A 12,838-nucleotide genomic window follows, 5' to 3' on the forward strand; every position below is an offset into this window, starting at 1 on the left:
AGCAACCTGTTGGTGTGCAGAATCATTTCATTTTAATGACTAGTTGGACTGGCCTGGTGGTATCAACTGAACATCATGCCATGAACAACTATATTTAAACTCTGGCCAGTGTGACTGGTCTCCAGTAATGGTCTCCACTCTGTTTCTTGTTGTTTCCCTATAGAGAGAGCTGGAAAGAGCTAAACATGCACAGACGTAGGGTAACAAAAGCCAATATCCTTACAGCAAACTGTAAATTAACTGCAGAACTCCACTAGATCAGCCTGTGGTTGGAATTTTCAAAACAGCCCCCTCGCTTGCCTTCTGTCCTTCCTTTTCCCTGTTTTTCTTCCTTACCTCCTCCCCAGTTCCTCCTGGAACACACTGATCCAGACCTTAGGGTCTAATCTTTAAAGTCTGATATAAAGAACTTTCTAAGGCTCAGTCACCTTGGTCATTTTGAGCTGGGAATATCGCAGGCCCCATTTGTTTCTCTTCAACCTCCCTATGAGGCTCCATTGGTCCATGTTCCACACTGGTGTTACTTACATCCTCATATTTGCTTTCTGATCCAGAGCCAGATTTCTAATTTCAGAGGACATTGTGTCTCCAAGTGTCAGAGTTCAGCTTTAAAAAATCACCAAGTCTGTGTCTATTGTAATAGGTATTTCAGTTCTGAGTTGTTACTGCTGAGTTCCATGCTAATGTGGAACTGCCAGAGCACAATGTTCCTTCAAAAATGGTACTTGTATAATATCCTAGCTAACAGCTGGACACTGTTCATACTTGTGATATTATTACTAATGGTGAGAGCTATCATGCATTGAACACTTACTGATTCCAGAAGATCCCTTACTAACTCATGGAAGAAATATTTGATACAGTTAAGTCTCAGAGAAATAATTTCATTTGGGTATCACTAACAATAATGCAATCTGGGGGAAACTGAGGCAAGAGATAAGGAACTTGCCAAATGTGACGGTGTTACCATGTGAAAGAGCCAGGCTGTGGATTCTGGTCTGTGTTTATCAAAGATTTGTTTTAAGACCGTGCTGACTGTTTTTCCATAGCAAAGAGTGGGGTAAGCTTCCCGGCACTGATGGGACAAAGATAAGGACAGGTTACTTCCACTGGAGATTAAAAAAAAAAATCCCTGCCTTTTGCTCCACATCATCAAGCCACTGCCCTGTGGTAGCAGCCTGGAGCACAGACTGTTCATTTTCTGTCCTGCTGGGTCTCGTGCTATAGCCCTTCTTTACTCAGTTGTTTTGCCACATTATATGGTAGTTCAAATTGCAAGTCATCTCATTGCCTTTGTTTTTCTGAGTTTCTCAAAAGGAACACTCACACAAAAGCATTTATCAGTAACGTAGAATGTACCAAAGCAAGCATTTTAGCAATCAGTTATTCAGAAAATAGTGAATGTAATATGTCCCTTTGGGAGTGGGGGTGTCTTGTCCATCTTTAAATTCCCTCTATACTCACTGTTCAATTGCCACTGTCTCGATTTCCATGGAATTATTAATGTTCTCTTCCATCTTTTATGTGAATGTGGAGGTCAGCCTAAAGCTGACTTCTATGCAGCAGCCACATATCAAAAGACTTTTTCAGAAGAGCTAGACTTTCCCAACAAACGGATTCCTTAAATCTGCTGCTAAGAAGATAAACATGTAAAGTAAAGGAGAGTTACCAACATTGGATAGAAAAAGCAGGCTTTCTACCATCATTCTGCCCACTGAAAGTGCAAATGAGGGGGTGCAACCTCTTGAAAGGGAACTGTGCAGCTTCTTAAAGCCAGGATGAGGCACTGTCATCTTCTGAGGTATTCTGTGTACGAAGGAAATTTAAAGGTTGAAATAGAGTAAAAAAAAAATCACGACTAATTCAACTTGTTAATGTTGGAAAAAAACAACAATTTTAACATACACAGGTGCACACCCACAAACACACAAATGCATAACAATACAATGGCACTCTTCACAGCCTGGGGTACCAGCACTCTGGAAGGCTGAAGCCAGAAGATCAAATTCAAGCCCAGGTTTGGCAACTTAGGGATTTAGATAGACCTATCTTAAATAAAAGATTAAAAAAAAGACTGGGAAGGAAGTTCAGTATGAAGGCCCTGTGTTCAATCTCTGGTGCTGCAAAACAAGCAATCAAGACACTTGCAGGATTCAACTTTAGTAAAACACAGTTGTGAAGCTTGGGGTTTAGCTCAGTGGTGAAGCATTTGCCTAGCATACACAAGACTCTAGTATCCAACCCCAGCACTTAAAAAGAATTCTCACATACTACAGGATTTTCAATGAATTTCAAGCTAGACTTGAATCAGGAATTCTGTTCCACTATTATACAATGAATATCTTTTTCATCTGCACCTGGGTATCTCTCTGAATATATAATTTCATTTGGAGAAAAATCCCTAATGCTAAATTTAAGATCTTTCATGAATGTGAAGCCCTGATTTAATGGTCTTCCCTCTCCTCTACTTACCCCTCACTATAGCCTACAAAGCAGGAAAAATTTACAATCTGGCTGCATAAATGGAGAGACACACTTAAACAAATCAATTGCTTTCAGAATTGTCCCTAAGCAATGAATCAGTCTGTCTAAATAGAGCTTTTAATTAATTGTATAAACAAATAAGCTCTAAATACCCACCCCAAATAAGTACTGCTTGTGTGTGCAGAACCACCTTAATTTTGGATTTATAGAAACAATGTACAGAACATAACCAAGATTGCAGGATTTCATGGTTAACTAAGTTGTCTCAAACATGACAGGAAGGTGCCATGAAAAATAAAAGCAGTTTCAACCTTCTGCCATCCTAATGCACTACCTCTTAAAAGAAAATAAAAGTTCAGTTAAGTTTTTAGTTGCTACTTCATCACTGCCAATAGACAGTAGCCTCAATCCCCTGCAATGAGAAATTAAAACAGGAATGTTTCATCACGATATGTGCCATGGACTTGAAATGGTAAAGCATTTAGATAAATAACTATGAAAGACAGACCTCAAAGACGACAGACACTAAGGCTTTCCCTTCGTGCACCTTAATGCTTTCCTTCAGATCAACATGTGAGAGCTAATTCTCCTAAGCTCAGAATTGAATTAGGCACAGGGGAAGCTATAGAAATGACACTCTGGAATTCTGAGACAAAATCCCTTTAAGATTCCTCCTTGTCTCTTACATGCTCATGTTCTGAATCCAGCTTCTCTGTGATGAGAAGTCCAAGCCACATGGAGAAACTGCTTGCAGGTTTTGAAGCCTACAGTCCCAGGTGAGCTCCCAGTCTACTACCACAGTCAATCCCAGTCATATGAGTAAACCCTATAGAACCAGAGTCTCCTACTCCTGGGCTTCTTAGGAAGAAGGATGCACAGCAGAAGGTGAGCAGGATGACAAGGAGTAGGTGTGCATCTGTGTTCACAGTCACTACTTACCACTTACCTTACCACTTGAGCACTTCTTCAGTCAGGTAAGCAGTGGCATCAGATTCTTCCTGAAGCACTAATCTTACTGCAAATATTGGAGTGGGGTATCTGGTTTTGCACTCCTGATGAGAAGCTACTGCCTGATGTTCTCAAGTGGAGCTGAGGAGGTGATGTTAGCACTGGGGAGCAGCTGCAAACCAGACTAACATTGAGAGAGAGGTTTGACTGCACAGAGGCCGTATTAAATTGGTTGCTTGCACTCTATCAAAACCCAGGTCAGACAGGGGCAAGTGACATTTCAGCTTCATCTGATGGCAGGCTTTATATTCACACATGAGTCAATGTACTACAGTCGTACAGCTACATCTGTTGTCTAGCTTTAAGCCAAAATGTGACACTTATTTTAGTCCATGTGTAGTCCACCCACTATCTTATTTACCACTTCTATCTGTACCACTTCCCACACTGCATGTCTGTCACAGTCAGTCACAGTTTTGGTAAGCTCACAAGCTAACCTTGTCTAAAATTTGGTAAACTGAAGAGCTTCTTCGAAAAGGGAGAAAGATCCAATGATGAGATAGCAGAAGACGCTAAGACTGCCAGAAAAAAAGAAAGCTGCATTTAGAAGAATATAACAAGAGTCCTACTTAAATTACGGACTCTTTGCAGCAGGTGAAACCTTTAAAACTTCTTTGTTACAAAAGACCAAACACCATGCATTAAAAGGAAAGCCTTTGGAGCATTTCAAAAGAAAAAGAAAACATAAATGCAAAGAATAGAAACAATTATTGAAGGCCATCATTTTATAAAATGTAACTGAACTAAGGACATCATTCTCAGGATTAACTGCATTGCTAATTCTAAGAAGCCCTTTACAATTGAAGAATTGATTCTACCTGCTGCTAAGGACAATTGTCATGAAATTTTAGGAAAGGCTCCAGCTCACATATGTACCGATCTAAGGAGCACCATAACTAGATGAATTGATGAAATAGCAGAGGATATTAAGACACAATTTTTCCAGAAGATGAATGAGTTGCTCTGCTATCCAATCCAGGTTGATGAGTTTACCAGTGTTGACAACAGAGCAGTAATGCTTGATTTTGTATGATATGCTTTTTCAGCAGGATAAGTATAAGGGTATGTTATATGCACTTGTATTGCCACTCAACACCACAGATGCAGAATTATTCAAGTCTTTGAATGATTCCATATCTGGAAAACTGAGTTGGTCATTTTGTGCCACTATATGGAAGGATGGAGTAGCTGCAGTGACTGGATAGCTTTCAGGTGTACATCAAAGAGATTGCTTCTGAATGTGAGTCTAGGTACTGTGTCGTCTCTAGAGAAGTAGGCAAATGCTGCTTAGCTGAAAAATGTCATCTGTATTTAACAATATTTTGCAGGATGTGATTAGAATTATCAACCGCATTTAAGTACATGCCCTAAAACTTGAATCAGTTGGTGTAGCTTTATAAGCAGCTCAACTCAGAGCACACTCATTCTTTTATACACTGAAGTGAGATGCCTTTCCTAAGGTAGATAACTGGCCAGAGATTTTAGTTATGAGAGCTAATCCAGAGATTTCTTTTAAAAAGCAGTCATCATTAGCTGCACATTTCAATGACAAAGAATGGGTCCCAAAACTTCCTTACTTGTGTGACAGTCAATCTGCTCAGCAAACTCGATTTGTCAATTTAGAAGAGAACAACAACTATGTTCAAATTTGCAGGTAGGGGCTGGGGATTTAGCTCAGTGGCAAAAGCGCCTGCCTGGCAAGCGCAAGGTTGTGAGTTCGATTCCTGGTACTGGAAGAAAAACAGAACAAAACAAAAAATAAATAAATAAATAAATAAAAAATAACAAATTTGCAGGTAAAGTGGCTGAATTCAAAGCCAAACTAAATTTATGCCAGTAACAACAAAATTGGGATTTTAAACATGTATCAAAAATTACCAGGGATTTAGAAAGAGACTATATCAAGGACTTCTTTATCCCAGCTGGTCCAGTATTACCTATCTCAGCTTTCAAAACAGTTTCAGCATTATTTTCTAAACACAAAAGACCACTCAACTGTGAAGAAATGGATCAATGACCCATTTGTGAATAAGCCAGGTGATTCAACATTATCTGTGCTACAAGAGGATCAACTGCTGGAGATAGCAAATAAGTGTGGCTTTACAAGTATATCTGAGACAGTTTCAAATCTCCATACCTACTTGATTAAAGCCAAGATACAATAGTACTCCATTGTACATAAAACCACATTGTCTTTATCCACTCATCTGTTGATAGGCAACTGAGCTGTTTCCAAGATTTAGCTATTACAAATTGTGTTGCTATAAACATGCATGTGTATATGTCATTGTGGTATGATGTGTTTAACTCTTTTGGGAGGATACCAAAAAGGGGACTATCTGGGTCAAACAGGACTTCTAGTTTCAGTATTTTTGAGGCATTTCCATACTGACACTACTCTGCCATAAAGAAGGACAAACTTAAGATATCTTTAGGTAAATGGATGCACTTTGACACCATACTTTTAAGTGAAATGAATCAGACATACATGTTCAAATATCGCATTGTTTCTCTTGTGTGAGAAACCAAAAGCACAAATAAAGACCAAAATGGATGATAGATATGGGGAAGTAGGAAGAAAATGGGATGGAAAAAAAGAGATGAGTAGGGGAAGGAAAGGAAAATAATTAAGATGGATTATGTACATGTATCAACACCCCATGATAGATGTAATCGTTATGTATAAAACACATATGATAAAAAATAAAGACAATATGGAATATTATGATATTGTTACAAAAGCACTGAAAAACCTGCTTGTATTTCTAAAAATTCTATCTTTGTAAAGTAGGGCTTTCCGCAATGACAGCACCCAAAGTGAGATTATAAAGGAGACTGGATATAATCGACACACTTTGAGTGTCCCTGTCTTCCAACACCCTCAGATGGGATCATCTAGCTACATGAAAACAAGATCAGATTTCCTGGTTCTGCACTATAGTGCTGTCATTATTTAATTATATATTACAATGTAATAATGATAGAAATAAAGTGTTACTAAATGTAATGACTTAAATTACATCAAAATCATCCCCCTAGCCCAGTTGATACAACACTGTTTTCTAAGAAATTGCTCCCCGGTATCCAAAGTTTAGGGACTATTCCTCTACCGTGTACAGCTGAGACAAGCCTTCAGCAGACCAGATGTACCTGCAGAATGTAGTTGTTTTGCATTAAAGATCCAAAATGATAACTACCCATGCATACCAGCTAACTCACAGGACCATAAGACACAGGAAGACACGGGCACACTACATTGTAGTTTCTAGCCAAAAGATGCTAGGGTTGTTTGTTATGTGGTAGTGAAAAAGGAAGGGAAGAGCAAAGAGCAGAAAGAAGTCCCTGGATAATCTATCAAATTACACATATGGGACCTTCCTTGTTTTTGTGAGATGCAAAAGTTTTGCATCTCACAACGGAGGCCTTAGCAAAGGGGTTGATGTTTTGAAAAGGTCCCCAAATCCAGTTACTTTCCTAGATGTCCAAGCTGTTAGTCCAAGACTGAGTGGCAATTCATCTCAAGAATCATAAATATTTAAATTATCAGTTAATTTGAAACTTCCCCCCTTAAACTAAGCAGTGAGCTCAAGGTACTTATTTTATAAGTGACTACAGGAGATAGCAAGTGATCCCACAAGGACAGAGATTCTTCAACTGGCATAGGATTCAAAGGATTTTTTTTCTCTTATTCATTTTATTTATTAACTGATTGATTTAAGACCGGGGTCTCATTATGTCTCTGAGCTTGGCCTGTGCTCAGTATGTAGCACAGGCTGATCTTAACTTTCTATTTTCCTGCAAAAGCCTCCTGAGTGCTGAGACGTGTGTACCACTATCCTAAAGTTATTTTGAGTAAAGTTTGTCTTCATTTTATGCAATGAAATGTTGCTTCTGAATGTGGACATTAAATGTGAAGACTTCAGCTTTTAAGATCTACCTAAACTATCTAATCTTTTCATTGTCATGTTTTCCATTTCAGTAATTAAACTTTAAAGTATTTAAAGGAATAATATTTTAAAAATTATTTTATATTTAATTGACAAATTATACATATGATATAATGTGATCTTTTGCTGCATATGTACATAGTGGAATAATCAAATTAGACTAATTATTAGATGTGACAATTAAAATCAGTAGGTTGAACAGATATCTGCACTCCTATATTCATTGCAGTATTGCAATACCTACGATGTGGAAACAATCTAGTTGACCATTAAGAGATGAATGGATTGAAAGTGCAGTATATAATGTCTATAGGACAGAACACTATTCAACCTTCAAGAACAAAAAAAAAATTCTGTCACTTGACAATACAAGTGAATCTAGAGGATATTTTGTAAAGTGAAATAAGCCACACACAGAGAAACAAATAACTGTATGTTCTCACTTATATAAGGGATCAAAAAAATTGAATTTATAGAAGTAGAGAGCGGAATGGTGAGTGTCAAAGATTGGGAGAGTTCACAGGGAATGCAGGGTATTTGGTCAACAGATAAAAAGTTTTATTTCAGAGGAATAAATTCCACTGATCCATTGCATACTTGGTGGCTATAGTTACTGATAATGTATTGTATATTTCAAAACAACTAGAAGAGAATTTTGAACTTTTTTGCTACATAGAGGATTAGTATTTAAATTAAAACACAAACTATACCTTATTTTTCTTTGTGTAATTTTAATTGGTGTTATATATTTATTTACTTAAATTATGTTAATATTTTTATTTAGATTAACAGAAATCGGCCAAAATTTTCTGTAAAGAACCAAAAAATGAAAACTTTACAGGGTGTAAGGATAACACTGAAAATTCAAATGCACATGATGTACATTTGTATACTTCTTGCTTTTTAAATAATCTTTTAGAAGTATGCAAAACATTCTTAGCTCTAGGCTTTACAGAGTCTCTGACAATACTTGGTTCATGGGCTATAGTTTGCCAATCCTTGATTTAGAGAAAACATTTATCATTCATGGGCTATAGTTTGCCAATCCTTGATTTAGAGAAAACATTTATCATTCAAAGAATATATAATAGCATGAAAAATTGTTGCTATTTCATGAAAACATAAGCAGTTGATCAAATATGATTTTGAAATTGTTAGTTCAAACAAAGTTAGATGAGTTTCTTTATGTTAAGACTTCCAAGGACTTTAATATGTGTATGAAAAACACCAAGAGACAGATTTCTAACATTCCTAAACACATCGTTAACTATGGAAATATTATTCCAAGATCACCACAAAGGGATAGTTTTGTTAATAAAAATGTGCTTAAAACACAGTTAGACTAATGCAATACAATTTAAGTCCTATGGAAATTACTGAGGGTTATGTGCAAATTAATGAGAAAATTTGAAATAACTTGTTTTCTTTTAGTCCAATAAGAAGCAGGCTTTTGTTAGTGTTGTACTGTTATGAATTGTTTTCTCACCAAAAATTAGTTCCTGAAACCATCTGGATAGGGTGCCTTTCGTACTCTGCTGTGAAGCCTACCTGTTCACAACAAAGGCTTCTGAGAAGTGTCTGCCGATTTCTTGTGAATGGTTGGCCAATGTTTAAATCAGACCAGAATAGCAGCCTTCACACTCAGAAACTCACTGCCAAGCTAGCATATTACTACTCTGACCAGAAAGTTGCTAAAAACAAAGTCATAAATTTCTATTTTAAAAAAAATGTGCCTGACAACTTTAAAATAGAAACTAATAAGAATGGTATTTTTCTTCCCAATGTGATAAGTCTTGATACAATAGGAACCAAGATAATTGGCTAAAATGAGAAAATTTGGTGACCTTAGCTTTAGTTGTCTTTGAAATTTCTTAACCCCTTTCATTAGGGTCATTGTTATGTTAGTCTAAGAACAGCACTGTTTTTTGCCCACAGCTCTTCCTTTTCTCATTCAAGTTACAGAATAGCAGAGCAGAAAGAAAGTAGGCTCATGTTGCAGCTCAGTTATATACATTAATGAGATGTCTTTAGGAAGGCCATCTAATGTCACTGAAGTTTTTAGTTCTCTGTGCAACTGAAGTGGTAAAAATTAAACTGCATAACACACACAAAGATTTATGCTGCTATATACATAATAGGTCATTTTCAATGACTTTTTTCTCTGCTTTCTGCCTTTCATTCCCTTTTGTCTAATTACTTTCAGCTACAGGCTTGTACAGCACAAAACATTTTGAGTAGCACAAAAGATCAACACTCTGAGTATGAGTCCATAATCCAAGATGATAAGAGAGGTGGCCTTGGCTACAAAAGGTCAGTCTGTTATATTTACAATGATGTGGAGCTTTGTAAAGAAGATCTAGAAATTTGTGATCTTCAAAGGTAAAAGACTGAGTTTTAGAACAGTAAGTGGTGAGGAGATTGCTTTCCGCCAAGTAACTTTCTCAGGGATGAAACTCTACTTTCGTGCACTAGAAGGATCTTCAATATTTCCTACACTCTTTGAAAACCTTCCCCGTCTTTTCCTGTCACTCTGGTTTTCCTGCCAATTTCCGATGTTGGAGCAAACAGCACATTTACAGTCAAGCACTCTCCTATGATTGTTTTAGAAGTGCTGCGGCATGTTTTAAATTTACTTTTTTTATCTTTAACTCTACAAAAGCTCAACCAAGGAATTGTAAAGTGTGCAAAGAGCTCTCAACAATGCTTCTAAAAATATAATTTCTGTTTTGTTAACTAATTTTCAGTGGTCACTGCTGAGTAAAATTCCTGTAAACACAGAGAATCTAAGCAATACATGGGAAGAGGATACACAGCAGTGGGAAAGTGGGGCTTGGGGGGATATTTCAAACAGCTGCCTTCCTCAAAAGGACAAAGCACAGATGACTTCTCAGGCAATTTTGATTAACTTTTAAACAACAGGTAATTCAAATAGCTAGTATCTTAAATTTATCTAAAGCACAGGAAAAAATTTTTTAAAAACTTGAAAATTCTTTCTTCAGAAATGCTAAAATAGAGCTACCAAAATGTTTAAAGTTAGTATAAGATAAAAGCTCCTGATCAATGGCATGATGAGAAGTCATTTTTAAAAACTCCAACAAAATGTTGTAATGTAACCAAGAATTACAACATGGGATTTAAAGATTCAAGAAAGTGTCAATAATAGCAAATTAATTAATATAATAATCACTCGTATGAGTAATACTCCAGAAGAGGGGCTATGTATGCTGTTTTGCATGCTTATATCTAGTAATCTGAACAACCAATTTGAAAATAACAATATGCAATATAACAACCATTTTTGAATTCCTACCATCTTGTTTAGTGAAACTTTGTATCGTTTCTAATTCTTTTTTAAATTATTTTTTATTCGCTTTAATTGTTTGATCAATCTTGCACTCTTATGTCTGGTAATCTGAGCAATTTCTTTGAAGATAACAATATGTAATATAATAACCACTGCTAATTTCCTCTCATTTTATTTTGAAATTCTGTATCTTTTTTATTTTTTGTGTGTTGTTTTGCTTTTATCTTTGTTGTTGTTGTTATTTTTCTTTCTTTTCTCTTTAAAATAAAAAAAACATGAATAATCACAGCCCAGATTTATCCAGAAAACACTAAAAACCATTCTCATTAATATCAGGAATAAAATAATAACATTGTTATCACTGCTATCACAAAATATAGCTATATGGGGCTGGGGATTTAGCTCAGCGGCAAAGCGCCTGCCTGGCAAGCGCAAGGTCGTGAGTTCTGTTCCCGGTACCGGAGAAAAACCAAAAAAAAAAAAAAAAAAACAAAATATAGCTATGGAAATCCCAATGAAAAAATAAGAAAAAAATAGAGAAAAACCAAGGAATGAAATAATTATGTGCAAATATTTACATAAAAAATTGGACTCTAATTCAAAACTATAATTTATGACTTTAAAATTCAAACAGTATCTGGTCCCTTAAAGTAATGGAAAAAAACCAATAGCCTTTATGCATTCAAATAATCAGAATATCTAACAGAATAAGAGACATTATATAGAGTAGCAAATACAATATATTTGACAAAAGAATGCACAGTCTATTAAACAAATTTTATCCCTCACATAGAGATTAAAAATGAAAAAATTATTATTTTTGTCATCATAGAGATATTAAGCATTCCTGGGTTTTCTATACATTGAAGTTGATACATATAAACAAATACTATAGTATTCTATTTGGAAATATATAAATATTGTGTACACTTCATATAGAAAAATAAGTAAGCGGGGCTGGGGATTTAGCTAAGTGGCACAACACCTGCCTGGCAAGGTCATGAGTTCGATTCCCAGTACCAGATAAAAAACAAACAAACAAAAAAAAAGAAAAATAAAAATAAGTAAGCAAACATACCCATGGATATTATGAGTGAAATAATAAGGAATGGGGACTATGATTTTTTATATATATATATATATATATACACACATATAATTTTACTACACACCCAAAATAATTTAAATGATGTGAACCATGAATCATAAAAGAGTAGTACAGTCAAAATAATTTAAATGTTGTGATCCATGAATCACAGAAAAGTAGCAGAAGCCCATAAATGTGCATATATAAATAACTATTAAAAATGTTATAAAGATACCACAGTTTTGGTTAGGGAAAGGGACATTTATTTAATAAATAGAAATAAATTTCATACGCATATATTATATAATATAAAATTTGATACAAAATTTCAGATCTCAACATTAAAATAAAATAAACATCAATAAAATGCATTTATTATAGCAAATAAAGATAGAAAATTACTAAAAAGAAAAGTCATATGTAATCTCAAGGCAAACAAATTACTTTTTGCAAAGGCAAAAACCAAAATATCTTACAATGTCCATCAACAGTAGAATGGTAAATAAGTGATAAAAATGATGGTATGTTATATAATAAAATATCAACCACAGAATGCCCAAAATGAGCCAATTATGGTTACCCTCAAAAGCAGACGGAATGCTGAATAAAAACTCAGTACTGAATAAAAGATTCCAGACTCAAAGGAAAAGATTAGATAATGCCATTTGTACACACTTCAAAAGCAGATCGTTAATTTTAGTGTTTAAGGATGCATGCCTAGTGGAAAAAGAATAAAGCAAAGTCAAAGCAATAATTAGCTTTCTGGGGAGAGAGAGTTTTGACTGTAAGGAGGATACAGGGGGCATTTGATGTCTGTCTCTTGATCTAATGATGGTTTTGCATGTGGTCAGTTGAGTAAGTAGTAAATCTATATTTTGTATAAATCTCACATTTGTGTTATATTTCACAAAAAACAGTTCCAAAGCTAAAACAAACTCGTAAAAATATTTGAGGTTCATATCACAGATGATTAATTAGCTTAACATAGAGTTTCTACAAATCAATTTT

This window comes from Chinchilla lanigera, unplaced genomic scaffold, assembly GCF_000276665.1.
Source record: "Chinchilla lanigera isolate Chin_1 unplaced genomic scaffold, ChiLan1.0 scaffold00014, whole genome shotgun sequence".
In the NCBI taxonomy this organism is placed as follows: domain Eukaryota; kingdom Metazoa; phylum Chordata; class Mammalia; order Rodentia; family Chinchillidae; genus Chinchilla; species Chinchilla lanigera.